The following is a 10684-nucleotide window of genomic DNA, read 5'->3' as shown; positions in this document are numbered from 1 at the left end:
AAATAAACAACCCAATCCAAAAATGGGCAGAAGACCTAAACAAGCAATTCTCCAAGGAAGACATAAAAATGATCAAAAAGCACATGAAAAAATGCTCAATATCACTAATTATCAGAGAAATGCAAATCAAAACTACATTGAGGTATCACCTCACACCAGTCAGAATGGCCGTCATTCAAAAATCCACAAATGACAAATGCTGGAGAGGCTGTGGAGAAAGGGGAACCCTCCTACACTGCTGGTGGGAATGCAGTTTGGTGCAGCCACTATGGAAAACAGTGTGGAGATTCCTCAAAAGACTAGGAATAGACTTACCATATGACCCAGGAATCCCACTCCTGGGCTTGTATCCAGAAGGAACCCTACTTCAGGATGACACCTGCACCCCAATGTTCATAGCAGCACTATTTACAATAGCCAAAACATGGAAACAGCCTAAATGTCCATCAACAGGTGACTGGATAAAGAAGAAGTGGTATATTTATACAATGGAATACTACTCAGCCATAAAAACCGACAACATAATGCCATTTGCAGCAACATGGATGCTCCTGGAGAATGTCATTCTAAGTGAAGTAAGCCAGAAAGAGAAAGAAAAATACCATATGAGATCACTCATATGTGGAATCTAAAAAACAAAAACAAAAACAAACAAACAAACAAAAACAAAGCGTAAATAAAGGACAGAAATAGACTCACAGACAGAGAATACAGACTTGTGGTTACCAGGGGGGTGGAGGGTGGGAAGGGATAGACTGGGATTTCAAAATTGTAGAATAGACTACACTGTATAGCACAGGGAAATATACACAAAATGTTATGATAACTCACAGAGAAAAAAATGTGACAATGAGTGTGTATATGTCCATGAATAACTGAAAAATTGTGCTGAACACTGGAATTTGACACAGCATTGTAAAATGATTATAAGTCAATAAAAAATGTTAAAAAAAAAAAAAGAGATACATACAGTTGGAAGGCAAAAAAAAAAAAAAATAGACTTACCATATGATTTAGCAATCCCACTCCCAGGCATATATTCAGAGGGAACCTTAATTCAAAAAGATACATGCACCCCAATATTCATAGCAGCACTATTTACAATAGCCAAGACATGGAAGCAACCTAAATGTCCATGAACAAATAACTAGATAAAGAAGCTATGTATATTTATACAATGGAATACTACTCAGCCATAAAAAAGAATAAAATAATGCCATTTGCAGCAACATAGATGGTTATGGAGAATGTCATTCTAAATGAAGTAAGCCAGAAAGAGAAAGAAAAATATCATATGAAATCACTTATATGTGGAATCTAAAAATAAAACAAAACAAAACAAAAAACCAAATGAACTTATTTACAAAACAGAAACAGGCTCACAAACGAAGAAAACAAACTTATGGTTGCCGGGGAGGTTGGGAGGGATAAATTGGGAGTTCAAGGTTTGCAGATACTAACTAATATATATAAAATAAATAAACAACAAGTTCATATGTATAGCACAGGGAACTGTATTCCATATCTTGTAGCAACTTATAGTGAAAAAGAATATGAAAATGAATATATGTATGTTCATGTATGACTGAAGCACTATGCTGTACACCAGAAACTGACACACCACGTTGTAAACTGACTGTACTTCAATAAAAATGTATATTAAAAAAAATGGACAGAAGACCTAAACAAATATTTCTCCAGTGAAGACATACAAATGGCCAACAGGCACATAAAAAAATGCTCAATATTGCTAATTATCAGAGAAATGCAAATCAAAACTACAATGAGGTTTCCCCTCTCACCAGTCAGAATGGCCATCACTCAAGAGTCCACAAATAATAAATACTGGACAGGGTGTGGAGAAAAGGGAACTTTCCTATACTGCTGGTGGGAATGTAATTTGATGCAGCCATTATGGAAGACAGTATGGTGATTCCTTAAAAAACTCAAAATAGACCTACCTTGTGATCCAGCAATCCCACTCCTGTACATATATCTGGAGAAAATTCTAATTGAAAAGATACATGCATCCCATGTTTATAGCAGCACTATTTACAACAGCCAAGACGTGGAAGCAACCTAAATGTCCAATGACAGATGACTGGATAAAGAAGTCGTGGTATATTTATACAATGGAATACTACTCAGCCATAAAAAAGAATAAAATAATGCCATTTGCAGCAACATAGATGGTTATGGAGAATGTCATTCTAAATGAAGTAAGCCAGAAAGAGAAAGAAAAATATCATATGAAATCACTTATATGTGGAATCTAAAAATAAAACAAAACAAACAAAAAACCAAATGAACTTATTTACAAAACAGAAACAGACTCATAGACATAGAAAACAAACTTATGGTTGCCCTGGCAGCAGGGAGGGATAAATTGGGAGTTCAAGATTTATATACAATGGACTACTACTCAGCCATATAAAATAAAACAATGCCATTTGCAGCAACATGGATGGACTGGAGAGTGTCATACTAAGTGAAGTAAGCCAGAAAGAGAAAGAAAAATACTATATGATATCACTTATATGTAGAATCTAAAAAAAAGACAAATGAACTCATTTGCAAAATAGAAACAAGACTCATAGACACAGAAAACAAATTTACAGTTACCAAAGGGGAACGGGGGATAAAGAGATAAACTGGGAACTTGAGATTTTACATCTTATGTAATATAGATAAACAACAAAGTCCTACTGTATAGTACAGGGAACTATATTCAATACCTTATAATAGACTTTAACGAAAAAGAATATGAAAAGGAATATATATATGTATAACTGAATCACTAGGTTATATACCCAGAAATTACCACAACATTGTAAACTGACTATAATTCAATTTTAAAAAATAGATTGCCCATTTTGTTGTTTTGGGAAATGACTTCCCATTTCAGAACCTATTCTTAAGGAATGAATTTCACTCTTTAACCTCTCTCCCTCTCCCATCTTCAAATATTCTAATTTTTAGTCTGTAAGCAAGACAGAGTAAAATTTAAATAAAGGGAAAAAAATCAATTATTGTGGAATTTACAGAGCTTTTTCATTAATGCTTTGGTCATACGTTTAAAACGTACCATCTCATTTCCTAGACTGTCACTGGACTCCTTCCCTGTTCTCCTCTAGTGTGGCATGAAAATGCACAGTGCTTAACCTTTTCAAAAGCATTTAAATGTCTGGTTTTTCATTATTTATGAAAATATATGGTCCATTTTATTTTTTTGTCTATCTCGATTTAAGAATGACGTTCATAGAAAAAAATCAAAAAGTCATGCCAATTAGGGCAACTTTCTCTAATGTTAACTGACAATTTAATGGCACACATTTTCATTCTAGTAACTAAGTTCTGAAGACAAATGTTAAACTTTGAAAAAATTAAACCATTCAAAAATGCTGGAAGCATAGCAGAAAAGCTATGGTTTTGTTTATTTAAGGTTTTTACAAAAGAAGAGATAAACTTTGAAGAGGTGCAGAATTGCAGTAGCTCTTAGAGGACATGATTAACCACAGGCCAAAAGTCACTCAGTCTGTAACACTGGCATTGTCACTGCTGTGACTTAAGTTAATTTTTTTATTCTTTCTGCCTCTGTTGGATGCTTTTAGCATTTGCTAAGGATGAATTTATTGAAAAAAACAAATGCTCCAAATCCAGAATACTTTCTGGAGACTTCACCAAAGTAAATAACAAAAACAAATGACTTTCAACATGATGGCTGCACCTTCTGATTTCTTCTGATTTTAGTTGCCCCAGATAAGGAGAACTCAGCAAGTGGCCTCTCCCACCAATGGCCTCCTCTTAGCTGTTGTGCCAATCCAGGCAATGCAACTACAGTCGCTTCTGTCCACTCCACGTTTGCTTCTTCCAAACAAGAAGTAGTATAACACGGTGGTCAAGGCAGTGGGTAAAGGCTTTGGAACCAGGCCATCGTGAACTCTGAACTTTAAAGTTTTCTAGACCTCTTCTGGGCCTCAATGTCCTCATCAGTAAAAGGGCTTAATAGTCCTATCTCAAAAGCTTATCATGAGAACGAAATGGGATAAGGTTTGGGAAGGGCCTGGCAAATGATCTTCGTTCACGAATGGCAGCTGAAAATAAACAGCCTCTCTTCTCTTCAGAGTTTCTTCTCCTCTCCCTTTTCTCCTTGCCCTGGAGACACAGAGAAAAGGAAGCACTGGAACAAGGCATGATCACGCTTGCTTTTACTGATGCATCAAGTTCTTCCCCCTCCTATCAACTGTTCTATTTAAGGAGACAAGACTTTTCATTCTCAGGCTCTTCCACTCTCTCAGCCCATCTCCTGCCACTCTTCTACCCCACAGTGAACTTTTCTCCAACTGTCCATTGAAAACACTCCATGTCTCTTCAAGGTCTATGCAAGTTGTTTTCCCTGCTTGAAAGGCTCTTCTCAACCTTATTCTACCAAAGTTCTACTCATCCTTTAGCACAAATATCCCTGAATTTGAACATCCACCAGCCCTCTGGGCTTCCCTCCCGTCTGTACTCCCATAGCACTTTGCACTCAGCTGACTTAAGGCACGGGTCACCTCAGAGTTTAGTGGTGAATTGCCATGTCTGTCTTTCCTAGAAGAACGTGAGTCTCTTCAGGGCAGGACTCATCTCTTACACCACCAGGGTTTAGCCCAGTGTCTGGCACTTAGTACAGGCATGCCTTACTTTATTGTGCTTCACTTTACTGTTTGACAGATGCTGTGTTTTAACAAATTAAAGGTTTGTGGCAACTATGCATCAAGCAAGTCTATCACTGCTATTTTTCTAACAGCATTTGCTCACTTTGTAGTCTCTGTGTCACATTTTGGTAATTCCCACAGTATTTCAAACTTTTTCATTACATTTGTTATGGTGATCTGTGATCAGTGATCTTTGATGTTACAACTGTAATTATTTTGGTGTGCCATGAACTGCACTTACATGAGATGGTGAATCCAATCAATAACTGTGTGTTTTGACTCTTCCACTGACTGTTTCCCCATCTCCCTCCCTCTCCTCAGACCTCCCTATCCCCTGAGATACAACAATATTGAAATTAGGCTAACTAATAACTCTACAGTGACCTCTAAGTGTCCAAGTGAAAGGAAGGGTCACATGTCTCTCACTTTAAAGCAAAAGCTAGAAATGACTAAGCTTAGTGAGGAAGGCATGTTGAAAGCCTACATAGGCCAAAGTTAGTCCTTCTGTGCCAAACACTTAGCCAAGTTGTAAATGCAAAGGAAAAGTTCTTGAAGGAAATTAAAAGTACTACTCCAGTGAACATGCAAATGATAAGAAAGCAAAACAGCTTTATGGCTGATATGGAGAAAGTTTTAGTGGTCTGGATGAAAGATCAAACCAGCCACAACATTCCCTTTAGCCAAAACCTAATCTAGAGCAACTCTCTTCAGTTCTGTGAAGGCTGAGAGAGGTGAGGAAGCTGCAGAGGGAAGTCTGAAGCCAGCAGAGGTTGGTTCATGAGGTTGCAGGGAAGAAGCCGTCTCCGTAACATGAAAGCGCAGCGTGAAGCAGCCAGTGCTGATGTAGAAGCTGCAGCGAGTCATCCAGAAGATCTAGCTCAGACCATTCACGAAGGACACTGCACTAAACAACAGATTTTTCAATGTAGATAAAACAGCCTTCTATTGGAGGAGGACACCATCTAGCACTTTCATAGCTAGAGAGCAAAGTCAATGCCTGGCTTCAAAGCTTCAAAGGACAGGCTAACTCTCTTGTCAGCAGCTGATGCAGCTGGTGACTTTAAGCAGAAGCCCATGTTCATTTACCATTCCAAAAACTTTAGTGCCCTTAAGAATTATGCTAAAGCTACTCTGCCTGTGCTCTATAAATGGAATAACAAAGCCTGGATGACAGCACATCTGCTGACAACATGATTTATTGAATATTTTAAGCCCTCTGTTGAGATCTACTGCTTAGAAAAAAATGCCTTTCAAAATACTACTGCTCATTGATAATGCATCTCATCATGCAAGAGCTCTAATGAAAGTGTTACAACAAGATTGATGTTGTTTTCAAGCCTGTTAACAAAACATCCATTCTTCATCCTGTGGGTCAAGGAGTAATTTTGGCTGTCAAATCTTATTATTTAAATAATAAATTTCATAAGGCTAACCTGCCATAGTGATTCCTCTGATGGATCTGGACAAAGTTAATTGAAAGCTTTCCAGAAAGGATTCACCATTCTGGATGCCATTAAGAACATTTGTGATTCCTGAAAAGAAGTTAAAATATCGAGGTTAAAATATCAAGGTTAACAAGAATTTGGAAGAAGTTGATTCCAGCCCTCATTGATGACTCTGAGGGTTCAAGACTTCAGTGGAGGAAGTAACTGCAAATGTGGTGGTAATAGCAAGAGAATCAGAATTAGAAGTTGAGCCTGAAGACGTGCCTGAATTGCTACAGTCTCATGATAAAATTTTAAAGGATAAGGAGTTGCTTCTTACAGATGGGCAAAGAAAGTGATTTCTTGAGGTGGAATCTACTTCGGGTAATGATGCTGTGAAGATTATTGACATGATAAGAAAAGATTTAGAATATTTCATAAACTTAGTTGATAAAGCAGTGGCAGGATTTGAAAGGACTGACTCCAATTTTGAAAGAAGTTCTAATCTGGGTAAAATGCTGTCAAACAGCATTGAATGCTACAGAGAAATTATTCATGAAAGGAAGAGTCAACTGATGCAGCAAACTTCATTGTTGTCTTATTTTATGAAATTGCTACAGCCACCCCAATCTTCAGCAACCACAACCCTGATCAGTTAGCAGCCATCAACATTGAGGCAAGACCGTCACCAGGAAAAATATTAGGACTTGCTGAAGGTCAGACGATGGTTGGAATTCTTTAGCAATAAAGAATTTTTTAAGTAAGGTATGTATATTATTTTTAGACATAATGCTATTGCACACTTAATAGACTACAGTATAGTATAACATAACTTTTATATGCACTGGGAAACCAAAAAATTCATCTGACTTGCTTTACTGCTATGTTTGCTTTATTGTGGTTGTCTGAAACCAAACCTGCAATGCCAACAAGATGTGCCTGTATTAAATTAGATGCTTATACTGAAAATGAAGGGCCAGAAAGAGAAAGAAAAATACCATATGATATCACTCATATGTGGAATCTAAAAAAAACCCCAAAACACAAAAGGACACTATGAACTCACCTACAAAACAGAAACAGATTTTTCAGACTTAGTAAACAATCTTACGGTTACCGGGGAAAGCAGGTGGGAGGGGATACATTTGGGAGTTTGATATTTATGAATATTAGCCACCATATATAAAAATAGATTTTAAAAGTTTTTCTTTTGTATAGCACAGGGAACTGTGCTCAATATCTTGTAGTAACCTTTAATGGAAGAAGAAAAAATTATGAAAATGAATATGTGTATGTAATGCAAGACTGGGACTTTGTGCTGTACATCAGAAATTGATACATTGTAATTGACTGTACTTCAATTTAATAAAAAAAAGAAAATGAATGGACACTTATCTTTCCAATCACCCCATAAATCCCATCCTTTCCCATTCCCAACAAATCTCTTATAATCTGTATTGTGGTGAAAACATGAAAGATGCAATATACATGTGTTTCAAATCAATACATTTTATACCTTAATCTTACACAATTTTATGTCAATTATATCTTAAGCTGGAAAAATAAATACATAAATTATCAAATAAAGCCACTGACACCCTGCCCCAACTTGGCTCCCCCCAAAGTAGACTCTGAAACAAGGATTTTTAATGCAAGCAATTTACTTGAGAGGTGATCCCAAACACTGAGGGAGAGTAAAGGAAGGGAGCCAAGAAGAGGAAGCAGCCAATAAAGGTGAATTATCAAGTCAGTCCCACATGGGTGACTGGGATGGGGTCCCATGGGAAAACAGTGTAAATGAGAATTTTCTTACCCAAGAAGAAAAGAAGTTCAAGAACTCATCCACCAACTCCAACAGTCACTGGTGAGGGCTGCTCCTGGAGTGCCAATTCCCTGGACCTTCTACATGTCACATGCCCAGGCAAAGTGGACACGCTTGGCTCAGAGGAAAATATCAGGCAGATCTGGCTGGTCTCACAGAGGTGGTGAGGCTTGCCTGAGGGATGAGAGCAGGGCACCAACAGCAGCACATGCCTCAGGCACTGACTTCCAACTGGAAGCTTCAGTTGAGTCCCATCAGCAGCCAAGCTCTGATTCCAATCCATTTTGAGAGTGACAAACATGAAATTTTAATAGCAAAAATTTCCTTCCCAGAGATAGCAAGCCAACACTGAAAGAGTATAAAAAGGATTTTTTGAAACAGCTGCTCCTTATTTATAGTTTACTTCTAGGATTGTGGACCAGAAAACTACATAAATGGATCATCTGGAGAAGAATGTTGCTTGCAGACAGAGATGACCCTGTCATATTCTCAATTGCTCCTGATGAGAGGTTTTACTCCTTTGATGATTCACTTCAATATTTAAATGTCCTTGACTCTGAACAATAAAAGTAGCTTACATTTATTGGATATTTACAGTGCACCAGGGTGCAAAATCTAAGCTCATTTAATCCTTCCAACAACCTGATAAGGTAATTACTGTATCTGTATTTTTCATATGGGAAAACTAAAGGTCAGAGAAGTTAAGGAATCTTCTCAAAGTGACAGTCTACTAGCAAGTGTTTGGAGAGGGGACTCTAACCCAAGTCTTTTTGACTCCTGTATTCATATCCTTAACTCACATTCACTGAGTTCACTATCCTGTGTCCTTAATAAAGAGAAAGATCTAGTTCATTAGCATTTTTCCATAATAATTCTTCTTCAAACACCCCTTCTTTAAGTTATATCCATATCTTTAGCCATTTCCCATATATTATTTTCTTGTCTTTTACTCAGGTATGTTTCTCAGTCTCAAACTCTTACTTTTCTATATCCTTCAATAAAATGCCAGTGTTCTACATAGAGACTGCATCTAATTCCTAGCAGTCTACAAATCAAAAACCTATGAAAAATTATATATAAGCATTTATGTTTAAATCTTGAATTAAGCTAGCCAAATAAAAGCATCATGAGGGGGTGGGTATAGCTCAGTGATAGAGAGAATGCCTGGCATGCACAAGGTCCTGGGTTCAACCCCCAGTACCTCCATTATCAATCAATCAATCAATCAATCCTAATTATTCCCCCCACCAAAATAAGATAAAATAAAAGCATCATGAAACTACTCCCAGCTTAAAAAAATTACAGCATGTGAGACATAAAGCAATTCTGAAGCAGAGAAAATTCATTACAATCTTCAGAATAACGAAATGGTGCTTTGGGTGGTGAAAGTATTCTGATTTTGCTCATAAAACAGGCTAACAAGAAAATTCTTTTCTTTAACCATTCAAGGAAAATTATATCTTAAGGCTGATTTATGTTTGCAAATGTGTAGTAAGTTCATTCAGCACAAGATCTTTTCCCAGACCTTAAACTAGCAAAATTTCTACTAATTTCATTTTGCTTCTTTGCAACCAGATCTCAGACATATGATGTACATAGTGTGACAAGTTTCATTTTTTCTTAAAGATCAGCATTACTGTCACTCTGTGGGTCTTAAATGTCCCCAGTTTCCACAAATGTAACTTTATATTCATCAAAATCATTAGTTTTTATATGCTATTATGTAACCCTTTATATTATAAAGAATAATATAAACCAGACTATCAAAGGTTTAAGGAGGGACAGCATAACTATGGGGTATATATCTATGATATTTAACACTCATTCTTATATAGCCCTGAATAAGATAAGAGATGCATGCATTTTCCCACTTATGACCTGAGTTATTCTCAGTACATGAGTTGGCTTTCTCAATTCAACCCTCCAGACCCACTCTTCTTCATTCTGCTCTGTGCCCTTATGATTAACCTGGGTGGACTCCATCAGTGAGCTCCCATGCCCTCTGCCTTTCAGATGGATTTGCACAATGGAAAACACTTATTCTCTATATAAGTCAGTTTTTCTTAACATCATATCACAGTGGTTTATTCATTCACTCATGCAGTAAATATCTGTTGAGTGCCTACTATGTACCATGTTCTGTACTAGTCATTGGAGATCCAGTGGTTGCTAGATAAATGTAGAGTTTATGTCTCGTGACCCTAACATTTTCCCTTTTGAATTCCATGTTGAAAGTATTTTTCTATTGGGCTGTATGTAAGTAATCTTCCAATTAAACAAATTAATCAAAGATCATCAACAGATGAATGGATAAACAAAATATGGCATATACATATATGGAATAGTGCTCAGCCATAAAAAGGAATGAAGTACTGATAAATGCTACACTGTGGATGAACCTCAAAAATATTAGGCTAAGTGAAAGAAGCCACACATAAAAGGTCACATATTGTACGACTCAATTTATGTGAAGTACCCAAAATAGGTAAATCCATAAAGACAGAAAGCAAATTGGTGGTTGTCAGGGGCTGGGGGAGCGGAAAATGAGGAATGACTGACTTATGGGTATGAGGTTTTGTTTAGGGTGATGAAAGTGTTTTGTAACTATATAGATGGAGTGTTTGCACAACTCTGTGAATGTAGCAAATGCCAATGAATTGTACCTTTTAAAATGGTTTATTTTATGTTATGTGAATTTCACCTCAACAGAAAGAATTAATCAAAGATAAATATACTAACCA

At 36.9% G+C, this 10684-nt stretch overlaps 2 long non-coding RNA genes across 2 annotated transcripts; one reads left to right on the top strand and one right to left on the bottom strand.

The window, feature by feature from the left end:
* Positions 1 to 3437: 3437 nt before the first annotated feature.
* LOC116657131 lies at positions 3438 to 8214 on the bottom strand. The gene is made up of 3 exons (XR_004312137.1): positions 7935 to 8214; positions 6131 to 6229; positions 3438 to 4155 (listed from the first exon to the last, which is right to left on the bottom strand). It is a non-coding gene; the product is annotated as an uncharacterized LOC116657131 (long non-coding RNA).
* Positions 3521 to 6797, top strand: LOC116657132. Its single transcript, XR_004312139.1, has 3 exons — positions 3521 to 3533; positions 5103 to 5107; positions 6703 to 6797. It is a non-coding gene; the product is annotated as an uncharacterized LOC116657132 (long non-coding RNA).
* Positions 8215 to 10684: the final 2470 nt, after the last annotated feature.

Source organism: Camelus ferus, chromosome 2 (genome assembly GCF_009834535.1).
Source record: "Camelus ferus isolate YT-003-E chromosome 2, BCGSAC_Cfer_1.0, whole genome shotgun sequence".
Taxonomy (NCBI): domain Eukaryota; kingdom Metazoa; phylum Chordata; class Mammalia; order Artiodactyla; family Camelidae; genus Camelus; species Camelus ferus.
Note: the sequence above shows the minus strand (reverse complement) of the source record. Positions and strands in the feature narration are given on the sequence as shown.